Below are 18,623 nucleotides of genomic sequence, written 5' to 3' on the forward strand. Positions count from 1 at the left end.
TGGCTCTATTTTATATATTGGAAAATTGAAGTTTGGAGAAGGTTAGTGATTTTCCTAAGGTCTAAGGGCTAATAATTGACTGACACTGAGACTCCATTCCAGGCTTTCTAATTTCTAACCCACAGTGGACCAAATATAAGCTGGAATTTGGCTCTGGAATCACTAAGGTCTGCTTTCAGTCCAAGTTCTGTCACTTGTTAACAGTAAGTGGGCAGGTTACTTAACTCACTAAAATTCCTCAACCTTCTCTGTGACATGGAAATAATAGAGTCCACCTCATAGGGTTCTAATGAAAATTAAATTATATAACTCATATAAATCACTTAGCATAGCACCTGCTGCCTAGAAAATTGTTTGAAATTGTTGGTTATTGTTTTTAAGCACATAGCAAATCCTATTGAATTTAATTTAACTCTGAAACCAAATTTATACATTTTACTGGACTTTAGGATAAACTGTTATTCAAATTATGGAACCTATTGACTGATTTTGAAATACTTTACAAGTTATGTGTTAAAATTTATAATACGAATTTTACTGAGACATGAGCATTTTAATTGTCACCTCAGTTTCTGCCTGTGTGTGTGTATATTTATTCTTGCTTGATCAAGCAACAGTTCAAAACAGTTAGCAACTAGCAGGTATTTTAAAGTCTTCCAGTTATAATATAAGCAAGCCAGTGGGGTTTTTTTAGTTATCTGGCTTTGGTTTGAGGTCACTTAGTATTCATTAATGAAGAACACTGAGTTTGAAATTCTCATATTTCATTTTATCCCAATAAGCCAACAGCAGTCAACATATTCTAATAATTGTGATCAAGGAAACATTAAAGAAGCAAAGATTTAGCTGCTTAAAAGTTGATATACAGAAAACTCAAATGATTTGCAATTTTTCTCTATACTATCCAGGATTTAATCTTCATTGAAATACATATTTTTCTGTTAGTGGGATTCTATAAGCCTAAGATATGTCAACAATAATAACTGGGAGGTACTCTCCTAATGTGCCCAGATTTGTCAGGTAATTTAATGTTTATGTCAGGCTAAGTTAAACACATACTTTAATTTGTTTTGCACATCAAATTACTTGTCAACTCAAATGAATCCTGATTCTCATACGGAAATAGGTAATTAGAAAATAATAGGTGTGTGGGTCGGTGGGTGGGTGTATGAGTAAGGGAATGTTATTATTCAGATAATAGTTCTAGTTAAAGTTTCATGCAGGAGGTCAAATTAGCTTTTCTTAAGTAGGAGAAACTACACCAAACCAGGAATGAACACACATTGGAGCAAAGTCTGCTAGCAATGTAAATGGAATTACCTTTGATCTGTGATCAGCTGAACAAACAGTGAAGGGCCAGTGTGACTTTCAGGCTCAGGAACAGAGTCTAATGACTTTGCCAGTTAAAAGAACTGCTTCCCACTAGGTTCGTAGGTTAGTCGATTCTGAATCATCTTGACTGGGAATGAATAACGCCGATGATTTGAGATGATCTTAAATGGTTCTCAGTATCTGGGAAGGGAATCTATGACTACACAGATGCTTAAGGTGGATAGTAACATAAGATTATCTTCTTCCTATGTGTGCCTCGTAGATGGTCTCAGAGTGACTCTACACCTGTAGACAGACACCCACCCACACCCTCTGATGGTTTTGATTTGAGAAGGCAAGATGAATGTACCTACTTCAGTTTGGTTTTGTGTACTATTGTTACAGTTTTAAGCTATGGTTTAACTTGTGGTATGCTCTCAGAAAGGAGAGTTACACGGTACCGTGTACGTAACTCACTCGTTGCCCTTGTCATGTGTGCTTGTTTCTTTCTCCCTACTAGCTTCTTGAGAGCAGGGAAGGTGTCTTACTCAGGATGAACACGGGGCCTGGCCCAGAGTAGATGCTTAATAAGTATTTCAACGAATGGATGAATGGATTTGAGGTTATGAATGGATATCTACAGTACTTAAATGTGCAACATACATAAACATAAGCATGATATGAAGCTCTGTCCATGTGTGCATGGATGGGTGCACACATACCCCATATTCAGAGTACTGTAGTTAAGGAAAGTAAGTAATGTCTAAAGTGTCTAGCCAACAATAATAATACCATATAAATATGTAATTAAATAATGAGTAATTGCTAAAACAGGAAAAATAATTAAACTTATTAATTTCTTAATGTGAAAAATGAGCATATGTCAGTTTTAAAACATTACGAGAGTTAATATATCATCCCAAGAAAACTTACAGGAATTCAGCACATTCACATTTATTCATTGGCCACCAGTTATTTGGGTGTTTTTTTTTTTAAACTAAGACAGATTTCAGTACTAACCACATAGCAATTATTTTATTCATTGTTTTCCTTACTGTGGACATAATTAGTATTCATCTTAGTAATTTACTAAAACTACTGAAACATAATTATCCAAACTTTAGATTAAAAACAACTGTAGTGTTTCTTTCTAATAAGAATAAGAGGTTATACAACTTACAAGATTTTAATAAACCCTTAAATTAACCTGATTTTCCCCCAGAATGGTAATTATAAAAGAACACAGGTTCAGTTGCCATATTTTCTGCTAGAAATATACTGACATACACTAAGTTTCTATTTAAAGTAGATACCAGCTCTATATAATTAGAGAATTACAGTAATAGGTCTTACACATAGAAAGGAGCTATATTCATGTGTACTTTTTTGTGTATGTTATTAGAGAAAATTTACTTTCACTTTGAACTTATGGATCTGATATATATAATCAACTTTATATATCTGCTCAAATTAAAATTAGAAGTAACTTAAAATGGAAAAAAATTATTCCAAGATCTCATCTAAGGAGGTAGTTCTGTCTTACTCCCCACTAATCTTGGTCTTAATAAACAACAATCCTTCAATCCAGTCAGCCCTGGATAGCCAGCCTATTGTGTCCTTATTGTCTCATATAGTGGTCTGTAGGCTTTGAGGAAAGTCTTAGTTTTTACTGTAGTAGCCTGATGGTATGGAGCTTCTCCATGTCATGATTACCCATTTGCAGGTAATGATTACTTTCTACCACCTTAGAATATTTTCATATCTGGTTTTCTCCTGGATTCCCTATATCCCATAGAAGAATGCTTAAAGCCATCTCTGTTAAGAGGGTTTCTCCTCAATCTCCCTGCTCTAGTGAAAGGACCAGCATTTATCACAACACAATTACTAATACCTCCATCAAGAAGGCAAAGACACTAGTGTAGCAGAGATTACTGGAACAAGTCAGTCAGTTCTATTTCATCTATATTGGTTGAGTTTCCTGAATTTTTAAAGCCCATTGTTGATACGGGACTAGAGATGCAATCCAAATACCTCTTTCCTCCTGCTCTCTTCCCCAAATTATAATTATAAATATCAGCATCTTTTTGCCACCAATTTTCTCTGAAATAATTATAAAATATATGAATCATTATGTTGAGTTTGATAGTTGTAAAATAAATATTTGTCTAGAATTAGTGTACCTAAAATGATTATATACACACTACACATACAAATCACAGCACAGTGTGGTAGGTATGGTGATGGGGAATGTAGGTATTATGGGAACACAATAGAAGGATACTTCACACAGCCTGAATTGGCCAAAGAGAGATTCCCTCTCTTATGAAAGAATGGATAGCAATAGGCAGATGAAAGTGGGGAGGAGAGCAAAGGGTCAGTGGGAGAAAATTACAGAGGTGAGAAATATCATGACGTATACAGGAAATCAGAGACAGATATGTTGCTGATACAATGTTTGACACAGGGATGGTGAGAAATGAAGCTCAGATGGTAGTTAGGGGTCTCCTGGTGGAGGAACATAAAAGCCACATTAGTGTAAATCACATGGTGAAAGCAAAGCTCATGAGCCTGAAAACCCTGTTGGCTTGTTCATGCCACATTCCCAATGCTGTATTGATCTGACAGATAGGTCCTGGACCTCAGCAGATATTTGTTGAATAGATGAAGAAAATAAAAGTGTTTTCAGTAGAGGAGTCATGTGATTCAATTTAGATTTTTGATATATCTTGCTGGCAGCAGCCTGAAAGATGGATCTAAGGAAAATAAAAGTGGAGTGAAGAAGCCAGTACTGATGGAAAAAGATGAGGGCCTGAATTAAGACAGTGGTCAGTCTCAGGGATGAACTGAGGCATGTTGTAGGGTTAAACATCTGCGACCTGGTGGTTGTGCAGCTGTGAGAAGAAAAGAAAAGAAAAGGCAGGAGTCCTGTGCTGTGGTAGAATTGCCATCATTGAACTTAAAGAATAGAAGGAGAGGAGCTGTCCAGGGAAACAATCCAGTTCAAGTTGTTCTGTAAATGTATTGGAAATTAACATGTTTCATCTTCTACTTTAAAAAATGAACCCATGAAGAAATTTTTACAGATTTTCAATGAAAATCTTGTAACACTTTAAAGTTTTTAAATATACCATTGGGCATTACATTAACATTAGGTTGAGAACATAATCTGAATACATGGGCACATAACCTTTAAAAAAACCATTTTTCTTTTAATGATACCAAAACATTTTGGCATAAATGTTATGCCAAAGTGATTACCACTTCTACTTCACACAGAAATTCTGGTAGAGGAGGAAACGTGTTCTTTTCTCCTGTATTTCCTGGTACCCTTCCCTGCCGTTTAGCTTTCTGCAGCGAAGGGTAGGGGGGCGTAATTAGCTACCACATGGAGCCTTGCAGACGAGTGGCCTTTGAAAGCTTCTGCACTTTGCATGGGAAAGGAGCAATGCTTGGAAGCAAGGAGAATTCCAAATAAAAACAGCATTTCTACTTCTGTTTCTCAATCTGGTTTTGACATTTATTGAGGAGCAAAACAAACCCAAGAGAACAAAGGGCCATCCTTTATTTGAACTTAAAGTTCAAATAATATTCAATTTAATTTGTGCTCAGGTGATTAAAAGCATTGTTAAAATATTTAATTCTTGTTCATTGAAGATTTATAAGAAATATTGTTAACATTTTTCCTTTCTTATTCTTTGCCACTGGCTTTCTACCTCTCCTAAATATATCTTTTATTATTTCAGGATATTCCTTCAGGGTGAGTAACTTCATTCCATCACACTTCAGAGTACAATCTCTCAGCCCAGAGAAATTTGGTGCTAGACCTGGTTATGGAGCATGCAGTTGGCAGTGCCCAGCAGGTATCTGGGTGTACATGTCTGAGGCTTGGGGCAGAGGCCAGGTCTCTGAGTAGCAGTCATTAGCAGAGATAGTGCCCTGAGAGGCAGGGAGAGGGTGTAGAGGGCCACCGGCAGAAAACCTGTTGAATGTTGAATGCAAGGTTGAAACCTAAACATCCATATGCACAGAACCGGGGGAAGAAGAGCAGGCCTCAAGGAGACCGAGCAACTTGATCAAAGAGGCCAAGGAGGACCTGGATGGGTGGATCTCAGAAGGCAGGGCTGACGAGAGCTCAGGAAGGAAGGAGGGGGAGAGCCAGTGAAACAAAGCTCCATAGGCAAAACCCACTTCTTTTTCATTAGCCTGCCGTCCTAACCTCCCTCCCTCATAGTCCTCCGTCATTGCCCAACTCTTCTGAACCATCGGGGAAGATGGTAGTTAGTTGTTCTGTACTTATAAATATTAATGATTTATGCCATGTGAAGGATACAATCTCCTCTGTGCAAGTATACTTTAAATTAGCTTCTTTTAGCATCGCTTTCATCTAGTTTGTTTATAGGCTTTGTGGCGTTCAATGGTCTTTTCCTGTAACTAGCTACAGTTAATTTGACTACAACACGAGTGTTTCAGTATCATTATTTTTGTGGTTACCCAGCAGATTTTTATCACTGTTTTACTAAGGGACTTTTTTTAGTCCGCTCTGCTCTTCGTTGAGGATGAAACAGATAAATACCTTGCTTCAGGCCAAACAGAGATAGTGTAGATTCTGCCTCCATGGACTTTCTACTTCGTTATTTGCACTAAGAGAACTCCTAACAATTTTAAGAAGGATAAACAGAAAAGTTCATTTTATTGTCCAGTGTTCTGAGGAGGACAATGCTGCCTGTCTGACTATTGGCAGTTCTGGTCTGTATTTTATCCACAGAAAGGCACAGTTCTGTTTTTCCCCGAATAGATCATAGTGAATATTTGCCCCACTATCAATGCAGTTCATATGTAGGATTCAAACCCCTTAATCTAGGCATAGGTAATACTTCAGTTAAAGCACCCTCGTTTTGTTAAGTTTTTTTGCCCATTCCTCCTGGGGAAAGAGTCTGTTATCAATCTTAAAAGATATTACAGTAAAGGACTGATTTAAAAAATCATTTCTTTTGGTTCATAGGAATGTAGGTCTGTGTAAAGATAAAATAAGGTGGATCTAATAATAATACTCTATATCATGTGAATGTCAGAGCTCATTATAAACCTCAATTTCTATGGCATTTTAGTGAGTTTGTTTTGACACTATTTTTTTTATTCACAAAGAAGCTGGGATATAAAGAAATTAAGAACTTTATCCAAAACCACATAGGCACTAGATCTGAGTAGCCTTGGCATTACTGACACAACATGACTTTTTCTTCTCTCAGCTTGCTTAAAATATTGATGGAGCCCTTGAAAGCTTCTCATCTGTTTTTCTTTTTTTTCTTACATAGTATTGATTTCTATTTTTTTAACTTCAAAAATTCACACAGCACAATTGTTCAAAAGTTCCGAAGTAACTTTCCTAAATTTTGCTTTTAACCTAAATTTTAGTGTTTTTTTTTTTAAAGAACCAACTATTCTGCATATGATATAGCTATTGAGTAATGCACACACTGTTTCTCAATATTGAGCAAAAGGATACACTGTACTTTTGAAAAGTGTGTTTTCAAGAACTGAACCATCCTTTAGAGTTTTGTTTGTTTGTTTTTCTGTTTTTTTTCCTGGTAGCTGCTAACTTCACAAAGGATTGCCAGCATATCATTTGATATTTAGACTGGCAAAATAAAAAATAAAAATTATATCATTCTTTTTATCTGAAATTAAGTTCTGTTACTTAAAATTTTCATTCTGGTAATAGCCCAGGTGAAATATTCTTGGAGGCTGAGAAAAGACTATAAGTCAGATATATTGATGATTAATTTCCGATATAGTCTTATGAAATGCATGTGTTAAGTTTGAGAACTTTAACTTTCTAACTTTCTTTATCTTTAAAAGATCAGCATTTATTAGGTTAGCATCAAATACTTGAGAGCAAAATCTTGACATATTGACTAAATCTGAATCCTTGCTAGAATATTTGAGACACCCGAAAATCAAATATAATTGTAGAAATTCAAACATATTGTCGTTTATCAGTTAGTCCTGGTAACTTTTATGATAGGCAAATATTTTACACGAGTGATTATCTTTTACAGAGGAATTACAAATGAGAACCTCCCTCAGGAATCCCCTCTTTCCTGGCTCTGTTTGTCCACCCTCCCTCCTGGCGGCAGGGAGAGGCGGGCCCCAGGTCCAGCTCTAAGGCCCTGGGCTCAGTCTCAGCATGTGGTGTTGAGAAACGAAAACCCAAACCCAGAACTTGGAGTGGTTAGGGTGAGAGCCTCATCATGTCATGACCTTGTTTGAAATCTGGTTTTGACTCTTCCCTACCTTTAGGTCACATCTGACACATTCATGTGACCTGTGAGACCTGCGTCGGCCTGGTCCCAGTCTGCTTCTTCAACATTTCTCACTCCGGAGACACACTTCAGTTAATACTGAAATTCTCAGCCATGCTCGCTCTGGCTTCAGGCCTGGCCTTGGATGTCGTTCCCTCTACTTGAAACAAGCCTGGACTGGCTCTTTCTCTTCCCCTGCCCCAGGCTCTTTTCCCTGGGTAAATCCTACCCTCCAGGTTTTCAGTCTAGACCTTCATTTTTCAAGAAAGCCTTACTGGGCACCCATGAAGAGTTATGCTCCCTCAGCATAGCAGTGTTACTCCTATCATCACACTTACACTCTGTGCTTTAAATTCCTCGGCATTTAAGGGAGCTCTTCACAGCCGGCTAGCTCCGTGAGGGCAGGAACTGAGACTTTCTTGTCCATCGCTATATCCATAGCACCTAGTACAGTGCATGGCTTGTAGTCAGCCATTAACGTCCGGTGATGTTTGGAGAGATGGATTGCATACCAGGTCACCATTAAAGGTAGAGTGAGGAAACCGGGACCAGAGTGGATATGGAGCCAGGCCAAAGGGATCGCAGGACCAGGAAAGCCAAGAGAGAACAGCACCGGGAAGCAGAAAAGCAGGCAGGCCTACCCTCCCCATCCTACCATTTGTGAATACAAATTGAGGCCTACATATGTCTGTTTAAATAATTTTTTTTTAATCCTTACCTGAGGATATGTTTTTATTGATGTTCAGAGAGAGAAAGGAAAGGGAAGAGAGGAGAAAGAGAAATAAAACATCAAGGCAAGAGAGAAACATCAACTGGTTGCCTCCTGTTCGTGCCCCAACCAGGGATGGAGCCTGCAACCTAGGTATGTGCCCTGTTGGGGAATCGAACCCGCAGCCTTTTTGGTGTATGGGGCAATGCTCCAACCAACTGAGCAACCCAGTCAGGGCACACATATATCTGTTTTAAAGTTAAAAATCAAGCCACTAAGCTGATAAATAAAGGATATGTTATCCTTGTACATTGACAAATATATGGTCATAAGAACCCGAGAAGGCCAGGTATTGTTTTAGAATTCCCAGACACCTCGAAGTTCTGTGCCAGAACCTGCAAGCACAGTGCGGCTCCAGCCCCCTTCCTCCTGCCCCAGCTCAGTCCTGTGCTACAGGAGCGTGGCCCATGCCCCACTGCCAAGCGCCAGCTGCATTTCCCCAGAACAGCCGTCTGGAGGCCACTCCCGGGCCCACGCAGGTGCTGCCTACCTCGGGGGGACAGAGCTGGGAAAGAGACCTTTGTGGGCCCTGGGAGTGGTTCCAGGCTATTAGGACATGGACATATGGAATCCCGGGTCCCCAGAATGTGGTCTAGAAGTGGAAGAGGGACAGTGTAGACTCCATGTGGGCCTATTTCTTGACCTGCAGACGGGAGAAGCCTGAGTAGGGAGAGTTGTGTCTAAGAGTGATAATGCGAGCAGGAGGTGACCTGGATTTATTCTAGAACTTGTGCTCCTGTCATACTCTTAGCATTTATCTGTGAGCGTATAGTATTGTAGTTTTTAAAAAATCCATTCAAACCTTAAAGGTCATAGATACCTCTTTCCTAACTAACCTCTTAATTGTTTATACTTCAAGATCATGTGACCCTCGTTCTGCTGTATTCTGGGAAGCAGCTTAGACTAGTGCCTATAAGCACATTCTTTCAAGTTAAAACAGGGTTCTGAGGTGTTTGTTAGTGGCTGTGGAGCCCTGGGCAGGGTGCTTCACTGCTGAGTAGATGTAATAAAATCTTCTTCTAAAGTCGTAGTGAAAGTACATGAGGTTAAAGTCTTTAAAAGGCTTAGCTCAAGTAAATGCTCGGTAGATCATAGTTCTGTCTGTCATCATCATCATAATCGCTGTCATTATTTTTACAGCTGTTATTGTCTGTAACTATTGCAATGACCTTGGGCAAGTCGTGTAACCTCTCAGAACCTCAATTTCTTCATCCATAAAATGAGGTCTTCAGAGCAGAGGATAACTAAGGTTCTTTCTGTCCACTTGAAAGCAAGGACTTTGAGGAGTCTCTTCTTTTTCAGTTTGTATTAAACCTGAACTTGACCTCCGGGCTATATTATACATTTTTAACAGAAGTCAGCTGCTATTCATATATCTTGATGTGTTCTATTTTAAACAAGCCTGATATTGAATAATCTGAATCTTTTGCAAAAACTGAAAAACTCAGGGTTACATTTGCAGCTTATGAAACAAGTATTTGCTTTACAGAAAGATTCATTACAGAGGTCCTTTATTCACTGGCTCTTCTTGTACATCAAAAATCAAATTTGACTTACAAAAAGATATTCAGTTTACTTACAGTTTTCCAGAAACATATGCAGAGAGTTTTAATCTCTTTGAATCATTACCTTTGAGAAATGATTAAATCTGATTCCATTCTCTCCCAAATGAGCATTTGTTTGGGGGCTTTGTTTTTGTTTAGGCTTTATGCCAGAGATATTTAAATTAGAATCCACGGACCCCTTTTCTCAAACTGTTGCATGCAGACATTTACCAGCCTCATGTTGACAGCTAATCCTCCCCCTATCCAGGTTTTTGTGTCCTCTCCTTGGAGCTGAGATAGCTTGCACCAGATGCTATTGGGACATGGGGCAGGCAGGGAGCTCCGGAATGATGGATTCTCTTGATGGACGTGATTCAAAAGTCTTGATCCCCTACGTGCTCCAGCTAAGGTTTTGGCTGATGTCTGTATACAAGAGTTGTCAGCTGAAGAGCAGAGGAGTGGCCTGTCAGACCAGAAAGTCCCATTTGCCAAGTCTCACATGAGAAAAGTGAAGACAGTCCCATTTGGAAAGAAGACCTGCTTTCTGAAAGATTTATTATGTAAGAGTCATGTTGCACAACATGTGCCATGTTCAGGAGACTCAACTCCTGGGTTCATTCATGTTTTGTAAGAAAGCTAATTCATCCCTTTAAAAAGAAAGGAGTAGGTGGAGTTAGAATAAATGAAGGACCTTATGTGAATGACGAAGCAACCTGAGTCTTATTGGCATTCTGTCTTGGTTCTATCAGCTCATATTGAACTTTCTTCATAAATAGCCTACCCTAATATTATGCAGAAGTCTCTGAGATTTGCACACTTGAAGGCTTTATATGTTAAGTTGAGGTCTAAATCCCCGTGTTCTAACTTGTCAGAATAGAACATTCTTGGTGAGTTGGGGATAACACTCAGAAATCCATTTTTGGTTTCAAGTCATTTTAAGATATGCTATCTTATCACAGACTTCACAGTGTGTCCTAGAAAATCATGCTGTTTTCACAGTGATATTAAAGGCACAGTGCGATTTGGTATTCGATTTAGATTTTCCTCATGATTTCCCACGTGATACAGAACTGCTTCATGAAGTCACTTTCTGCTAAGCATCTCAGACCCTTATTTGGCAGTAATGAGAAAAACAACTTCAAAATGTTTGGAAGTGAAACCTGCATATTTAGAAGTAGCTGACATCTGATATGTATTTTTTCTTTTATGCTATGTATGATGCAAGAGATTCTCTACCAGTGTAAAGACAATACCTTGTATTGCCAAGGCAACATACCGTAATGGTTCAAGTATGGACTCTAGAGCCAGACAGTGTACATTTGAATCTCAGCGCTGCCACTTACCTGTTTTGTGACCTTGTGCAAGATACTTAGTCTTCGTGTGTCCTATTTCCTCATCTACAAAATGCAGATAATGGCAAGTTCCTCTCTTACTGTGTTAATTTGAAGATTGGGTGAATTAATACATGCATAAAGTGCTTAGAGCAGTGTTAGCATATAATAAATGTTATGTGCTAGCCGTTGTTATACAGATGAGTAAAGATAAATAAAATCTACTTTAGCATTAGAAAGTTCAAAAAAATAAGTTAGTTTATCCTTAGTTTAGGATAAGGCTGTGCGCTGAGTTTAATCTTATCTCTGTCTCGAGAAAGCTCTAACGAGGACAGCTGCCGTTCCTTCTGCTCCCTTATATCAAGTCTGCATAGCTGTGGGTCCCGTAACATCTGTGGACCTGAGTGAGGATCCTCGTGTACCTGTAAATGGAAATGTGCACCAAAGATTTGGTAGGTTGAAAAAAAACCATGTCTCACACATACCCAACATAGTCTTGCCAAATGTATGTCAGCCCTACTATGATAATGAAATACCTTTATTTTATATGGTACCGATTTCATGACAGCATTTTGTATGGCCAGTGAATACTATGGGAAATAAAAAACAGCAGTAAGTCCTTTAAATCATTTAATCTTTTAAAAATGTCATACTTTATAAAAGGCTGAGGAAGTATAGTCCTTCATTCATTCACTTAAAATGAGTATTGAGTGCCTGCTATAGGCCTGGCACTATTCTAGAAGCTGGGAATAGAGCGCCTACAATATAGTTGTTGCTATAAGAGAGATTATATTCTAGTGAGAGGAGACAGTGAACAAGTAAAGAAATAAAACAAGAAACTGAGAGACAGACAAGTGGATGGAATAAATAAAGCAGAGCAAAGTAACAGGGAAGAGTTTGCTGAAAGCCTCAGTCGTGTCTCAGTTGAGCTGAGACACAAATGAATTGGGGAAAGAGAGTTCCATACTGAGGGAACTGCGAAGGCAAAAGCCTTGGCATAAGAATGGATTTGTGTTTGAGAAAGAGACGGGAAGCTTAGGTCTAGGGGGGGAGGGGAGGTAATAGGGGGGATACGAAGTGAGGCTCTGGAAGTAACAGGGACTTAATCATGTGTTAACTGTAGGCCATGGTAAGGTTTTATTCACAGTGCAGTGGGAAACCATTGTGCACTGAAGTAACATGATAAGATTTATATTTTTAAACTGCTTGGCTGCTGTGTGGAGAGCCAAGTGTAGGGGCACAGGAGTGGTCCCGGAAAGATCTGTTAAGAGCATTTAGCTGTAATCCACATAGATGTTGATGGCTTGGACTAAAGTGTGGCAGGATCATGGAGAGAAGCAGAAAGATTTGCAATATATGTTGGAGGTAGAGACAATAGGACTCGCTAATAGACTGGACGTGGGTGGTAAGCAAAGGAGGAACCAAAGACTCGCATATTGTATGGCCTCTGTCAAGTCCGCCTTCCCGGTAGAACCGTCTCCAGCATTCTAACCCACATTTGCCTCTCCTTTTGGTGCAGCAGTTGTTTTTTGAGTTCATAGTATGTGCAAGGCACAGTTCTAGGTGCTTAGGATACATTAATGAACAAAGATCTCTGCCCCTGTGGAGGTTGTATTCTCTCCTGTACTACTTCGCTTTCTGTACCCATAATCCACCCTAAGTTCATGTCTTAGTATTAGTCTCTGACTGTTTCAGGTATATTATGTTACTTCTCCAAATAGACAGTTACCTTCTTAAGGACCAGGGACCCCAGTTTTCAGTTTACCATAATGCCTAGCACAGTGGGGGGGGGGGGCAAAAGTAACAGTGAAAGTATGTCTTTTTCATAGATAACTTCTTGTTTGTGGACTTGCTTACTTTAAATAAGTAAATTTGTGAAAATCTAAAATTGCAGTTCAGATCATTGCAAAATGCAATCATTTTTACATTAAAAAAGAATTACTTACTCACTCAAGAGTTACTTTAAAATAACTGACTTCCCTAATGAGTGTAATTAAAAGTTTATTAACAGGTCATTATGTATTTGTCAGGGGATATGGGTAAAGGAACTGAAGCTAGAGTTATCAGTTGTCATAGTCAATTTAAAATTATCCAGAATGGAAACAAAGGAGCTGAAATTTAGAATTTAGCTAAAAAGAAAATGAGTTCTGATTTCTAAAAATTTTAACACATAGACAATTTCATAGACGGCTTTTATTTTCTAAATTTACAACTTGTAATTGACAATTATAAATCGATTCTTTAACCAGATCACGTTCACCCTGGCAATGAAAAGTAATCATTGGAATACACAAGAAAATTGGCTTCTGGTTATGGCTTTCTGAGTATGTCTTAAAATACAAAGAAGAATAGAAAATCCATGGTTTTATGTTTTGCAAGGAAGACTGAACATCTTCACAAACATTCATAAGATATTGATTCCTTTTCAAGACCCCATATAATGTTGGCATTGAGGTGCTATTGCTGGTGTAATGTTCTATCTAATACACCTCTCCTATGGGTTTATTAAGCTTTTGAGAACTAGCCCAGTAATCCAACAACCACTTATGATTTTATTTTTATGGAAAATGCTACTGAGTTCTAGAATGCTAACTTTAAATCCAAGGTTAGGAACACACTCCATTTATAGGGGGTCCTATTAAACTTGTTTCTTTAATTCTCATAAACCATTTACTCTTTGAAGACCATCATGATTATCAATGGGAAAGAAAACTTGTAATCAGGCAGTGTGCAGCAGTGCAGTTCTTATAATAAGAATGTACATGTTGTTCCCTTTACCTCACCCGTCACTCAACACGTTCATTAAATGTTTACTCTGGGCAAGGCACTAAGCAAACAGCAGTAAATCAAGTGTGGTTCTAAACCTCCAGGAGGTTAAAGCTCCTTGGGGAAAAAGACACATACACAATAGAATGTCTTAAGTACCCTAAGAGATGTAAATTAAATGTATTGTGGGTTCAGAGGAGAGCGAGATACTTTCTTCTGATGGAAGTGCGAAGGCTTCCTGGAAGAGATGACATTTAAAATGCCACTTGAAAATGGAGAGAGTTTGAAAGGGGACAGAAAGGGAAGGACATCCTGGGAAGCCTGAACAAAGTGATAGAACTAAGAAAATTATGTACAAGAACCTGCCAGTGCTTCATGTGGTGGACAGTTCTGTAGGGCACTGTTTAAGGAGCCATAGACACAAAGAACAGTAAGATTTGGTCCTTGCCCTTAAGGAATAATTCAGTTTAGCGTATTTTGGAAAGTGTGAGTAGGAAAATGGTTTTCAGTTAAGTCTGAGGATGGTGATAGATACTGAACTGAGGTTTGGAATTGTATTCTGTGTCGATGGCTTTGGTGATGGTGAGACTAATACTTATTATTTACTAAATCTTTCAATGCTTCTGTGTATTTAAGTTAGAATTTACATGTATTCGCTCCTTCAGGTCTCCTCATTAGATATGATTACTGTTTTATTCCTACTTGTCAGCTGAGAAAACGGGGGCTTAACAAGTCAATTAATTCATTTAATGTTTTCCAGATGGTAAGTAGCATAGTGGGGATTTGAACAGGTGTATTGGATTTCAGAGTCCATAAGTCACTAAAGGAAGTCATGGAAGGCATTTGAGTAGGAAAGTGATTGAGTCAAGCTGTTTTTATTAATAATTTATTTGACTACAGGGCAAATACAGTGATTAAAATATTATGCCAGTGAACAGCTAATGAAGACCTAAATGAAGGTAATGGTAATGGGTGTGAAAAGGGGAAGGAGGTGAAAGATGTCATAAAGATAACTAACTTGATTTAGGGACCAGGAAGAGGGAGAAGTGAAATACAGCTTCAAGATTCAGAGTCTGTGTAACTGGGAGCCTTGTGGTTCCTGCCAGCGATAAAAAGACCACAGAGGAGGAATGTCCCTTGGGGTAGAGGAACTGGGGTGACTAGTGTAATTTTGTACAAATGAAGTTGAGGTGCCAATGGGATACATGTGAGAGGGGTGCAGCAGGTGGTTGGAAATACAGAGGCTGAGCTTGGAAAAGAGGTCATTTAAATATGGGGTCATATTCTACCAATGGTTTCAAGGTCAAGGAGGACTGATAAAGAACTTCAAAACTATAGTTTTATTAGGCTGGAGAAATCAGAAGCTGGATCACTGGATTTATGAAGTGGGGTGATAGTAATAAGTAAAAAGGAAAGTGTAGGCCACTTTAAAAGGAATTCACAGTTCAGGGGGAAAGAGAGCCGTTGGTAGACAAGGAAGCTAACGGGAATGAGGCAAGCCTTCGCTTTCCTTCAAACTGGAAGAACTGAACAAGGATGGGGCTGATGGGATAGTCTTAGAATTGTTGGGCCTCTGTCAACTCCAGGGCACAGGTGGTGGGCTTGACAGGTGAGGGATGTGCCTCTTCCCGACTCCTACAGGCCTTTTCCATTTTTAGGGAACCACTTAAATGCCCCTTCTCTGCTAAGCCTTTGTCTCTCCTGTAGCTTCCCCCACACAGGCTAAGTGTTCCCTCCCCGACCCTCCCACTGCTCTTAGCACCTACATGACCATAGACCGGTGGTTCTCAAACGCCAGCGTGCTTCAAGGCACCCCGAGGGCTGGTTAAAACATAAATTGCTGGGTCCCACCCCCAAGTTTGTGATTCCGCAGGTTTGGGATGGAGTCTGGGAATCTGCTCTGCTAACAGGTTCTCAGGTGATGCTGATGCTGCTGGCCTCAGGACCACACTTTGCATACAATTGAACTAAGCTAAGCACCTATGAGAGATATAAATAAAGGGTTTGGGGGTTTGAGGATAGACTAGTGTGCCAGACCTGGAAATGTTCTAGAAAAATACTCCGAAAATCAGGCATGATTTAAGGGCAGGCAAAAAAAGGAAAAAGGAATATTTTGCCTAGCTTCATGAAAGAAAAAGGAATATTTTGCCTAGCTCCATGAACGAAAAAGGAATATTTTGCCTAGCTCCATGAACGAAAAAGGAATATTTTGCCTAGCTCCATGAAAGAAAAAGGAATATTTTGCCTAGCTCCATGAAAGAAAAATTCTTCAAAGAAAGCATCATCATAATCCCTCCTGAACAAAGGGTTTTCTTAGGAGAGGTCTATCATAAGTATAGATTTTTTTAAAAATAAAATAAAAAATTGAAAACCACAGCAGTGACTATAATTTTATTTTAATCATGAAGAACTAAATATTATGTGAGCAAGAAGTGCACAATTGTTATTTGGGGGAAAATTAAGTATAGAGCTAGTATACTACGTTCCATTTAGAATGCTATTTTGTTATAACAACTGAGATCTTTGGGCCTGGAGATATGCTCCTTTTCTGAGAGCTGGTTTTATAATTACCGTTTTGATTGCTGCATCTAATTATTCCCTTAGGTTTACCAGTCCCTGGTAGTTACCATGCAAATCTGACATAAACAGATATTCCAAATCGCTGAATTTGTGTGGGTGTAATTTGTTCTGTACGTCACCAAAGTGTTGGCTGTGGTTAGCAAATGTGCTGAGTTGCACAATCAAAGGTGTAAAACTCTTCCTGACATTTGCAAACATCAGTCATTTCAAGTTTTGGATTTTTTTTTTTCATTTAGTCAGATGCCCGCTAAGCTAACTCATCAGTATCAATGACAGTAAGCTTAGCATAAGCAAAACAACCAGTCAGTCATAGCCACACGGTGTAACATGGATATATCAGAAGCCTGATCACATGGTCAGAAGCCACTAGAAGGAGAGTGAAATTAGTTACATATATGAGTAAATGATGTATCATTTAGTTCCAAGCCTACACAACTGCTCATTTCACCATGATTATTCCCCATATAACTGAAGTTAGGTTTTTGAAATGAAATGCAAAAACATTCCCAATAATCAAATTAAACATCAAATGATCTGCTATAGTTTTTTTGAATTATATGCTGTGAATCTTTCTTTAAAACCTAAAAATCCACAGGAAAGGAAACAAATTCTTCATGCCTAACAGTATACAAACAAATTATTCTGGGCTAACAATATAAATAAAGTTCATATTTTGAGAACATGTTTCATTTTGAAATAAAAAGCAATTTTAAGATAAAGATTTAGTTGCTCACCTAGAAAAGAAAAAAAATCCCCTTAAGTGATACCAAAAATTCAAAATTGTTAAAATACATAAATATTTTGAGAGAATTGAATGGCGTTTCTGGGAAAGAGAAGTGGGTGTCAGATTATTTGATTTCATTCTTACTGTGACAAAACAGTAGTTTCTGGGAGATAGGCAGAAAAAGTACCTGAAGGAAAGTAACCTGTCAGTCTTTTAGGATATATTTGGTTCAGTGTCCTCAGGAGGTAGCCCGCCCTGTCCCCGGAATCAGGTTGCAAACACTATCCTCAATAGTAATTAGAGCTAAGCGGCAATTAGAGGGCCTATGATTTGCTCAGATGCTCTGCCTGGGCCGTGCCCTAGCGCCGCCTTTCACGGGAGCACCAGGTTGAAATCTGGGGACTATTTACCTCTCCATGTGACACCTGAGAAAGGGCTCAAGTGCAGAAGTGGCCGCGGACCGTCATTTAAAGACGAAGGAGAGCCTTGCAGGCTGATCAGCATTTACACCTCAGGAACTTTTTCATGAGGTACGTGGCCAAAATGTGAAACAGTTCAAATCCACTTCGGAAGAAGAAAAAAGTATCAGAATTAGAGCCAAGAGAATTTGCTAATTTTGCAACTCCCTTACCCAGAATCACCTTGGCTTTCCAAACTTGTTTCTATTCAAACTGTAATAGCGAGTCACTTTGCTAAATACAATGAAGATGCGACTGGCTTCCCACCCTCCCTTTGTCTTTATGATCCGCGGTTGCTGCTGCTTCTGAAGCTGGTCTCAGAATAGCTGCCCGGTAAGAATGAGATTGGTGCGATGCGGGCGTGTTAGGACCCTGCCTCTCTTCCCTCTTCAGGAAGCGCGTGACAGTGATGAATGTGCCCACTCAGGAATGGGCATTCTGGCTGGCAGAAGACTGGCTGGTAGCCTGCAGGGACACTGGGTGACGCGGGCTCTTTGCACTCCTGTCACATGATTTTTTTGATAGGCGCGTTTCAAGTTTTTAATCTTCCTTCTAGTTCAAGTCAAAACTCAATGACTTCATGTTTATTTAGACCCTTGGGCATAGAAATCTCTCTGGAAACCAGGTAAGTTTAGCTCCTTAGGAGGGAGTATTGTCTGTTATGTGGATAGATGTATTTTGCATGTATACAATATTTATGAAGTTCCTGTTTCTATTTTTATAATCATTTTACTTTTCCCCCAACTAAAATATCCTTTTTCTTTCCATTTTGCCATTTTTTAGACATAAATAAATATTACTGTTAGGAAAGAGCTTAGAAACTCTCAGCTCTAGAGAG

At 38.9% G+C, this 18,623-nt stretch overlaps 1 protein-coding gene across 6 annotated transcripts in view; it reads left to right on the forward strand.

Annotated features, from left to right (window-relative positions):
* The window catches only part of ZNF385B (zinc finger protein 385B), a 306,355-nt gene that overhangs the window by 206,367 nt on the left and 81,365 nt on the right, over window positions 1-18,623 (forward strand). The window contains exon 1 of one of the 6 annotated variants that reach the window (XM_081142160.1): window positions 17,784-17,857. The exons of 3 other annotated variants lie outside the window; for them this stretch is intronic. The gene's annotated coding sequence lies outside the window, so the exon portion shown is untranslated. Of the gene's footprint in view, window positions 1-17,783; window positions 17,858-17,931; window positions 18,119-18,351; window positions 18,411-18,623 lie in introns of those variants that run through there. 2 more of the 6 variants (XM_081142159.1, XM_081142161.1) reach the window with 2 other exon arrangements.

This window comes from Miniopterus schreibersii, assembly GCF_964146895.1.
Source record: "Miniopterus schreibersii genome assembly, chromosome: 7".
NCBI lineage: Eukaryota > Metazoa > Chordata > Mammalia > Chiroptera > Miniopteridae > Miniopterus > Miniopterus schreibersii.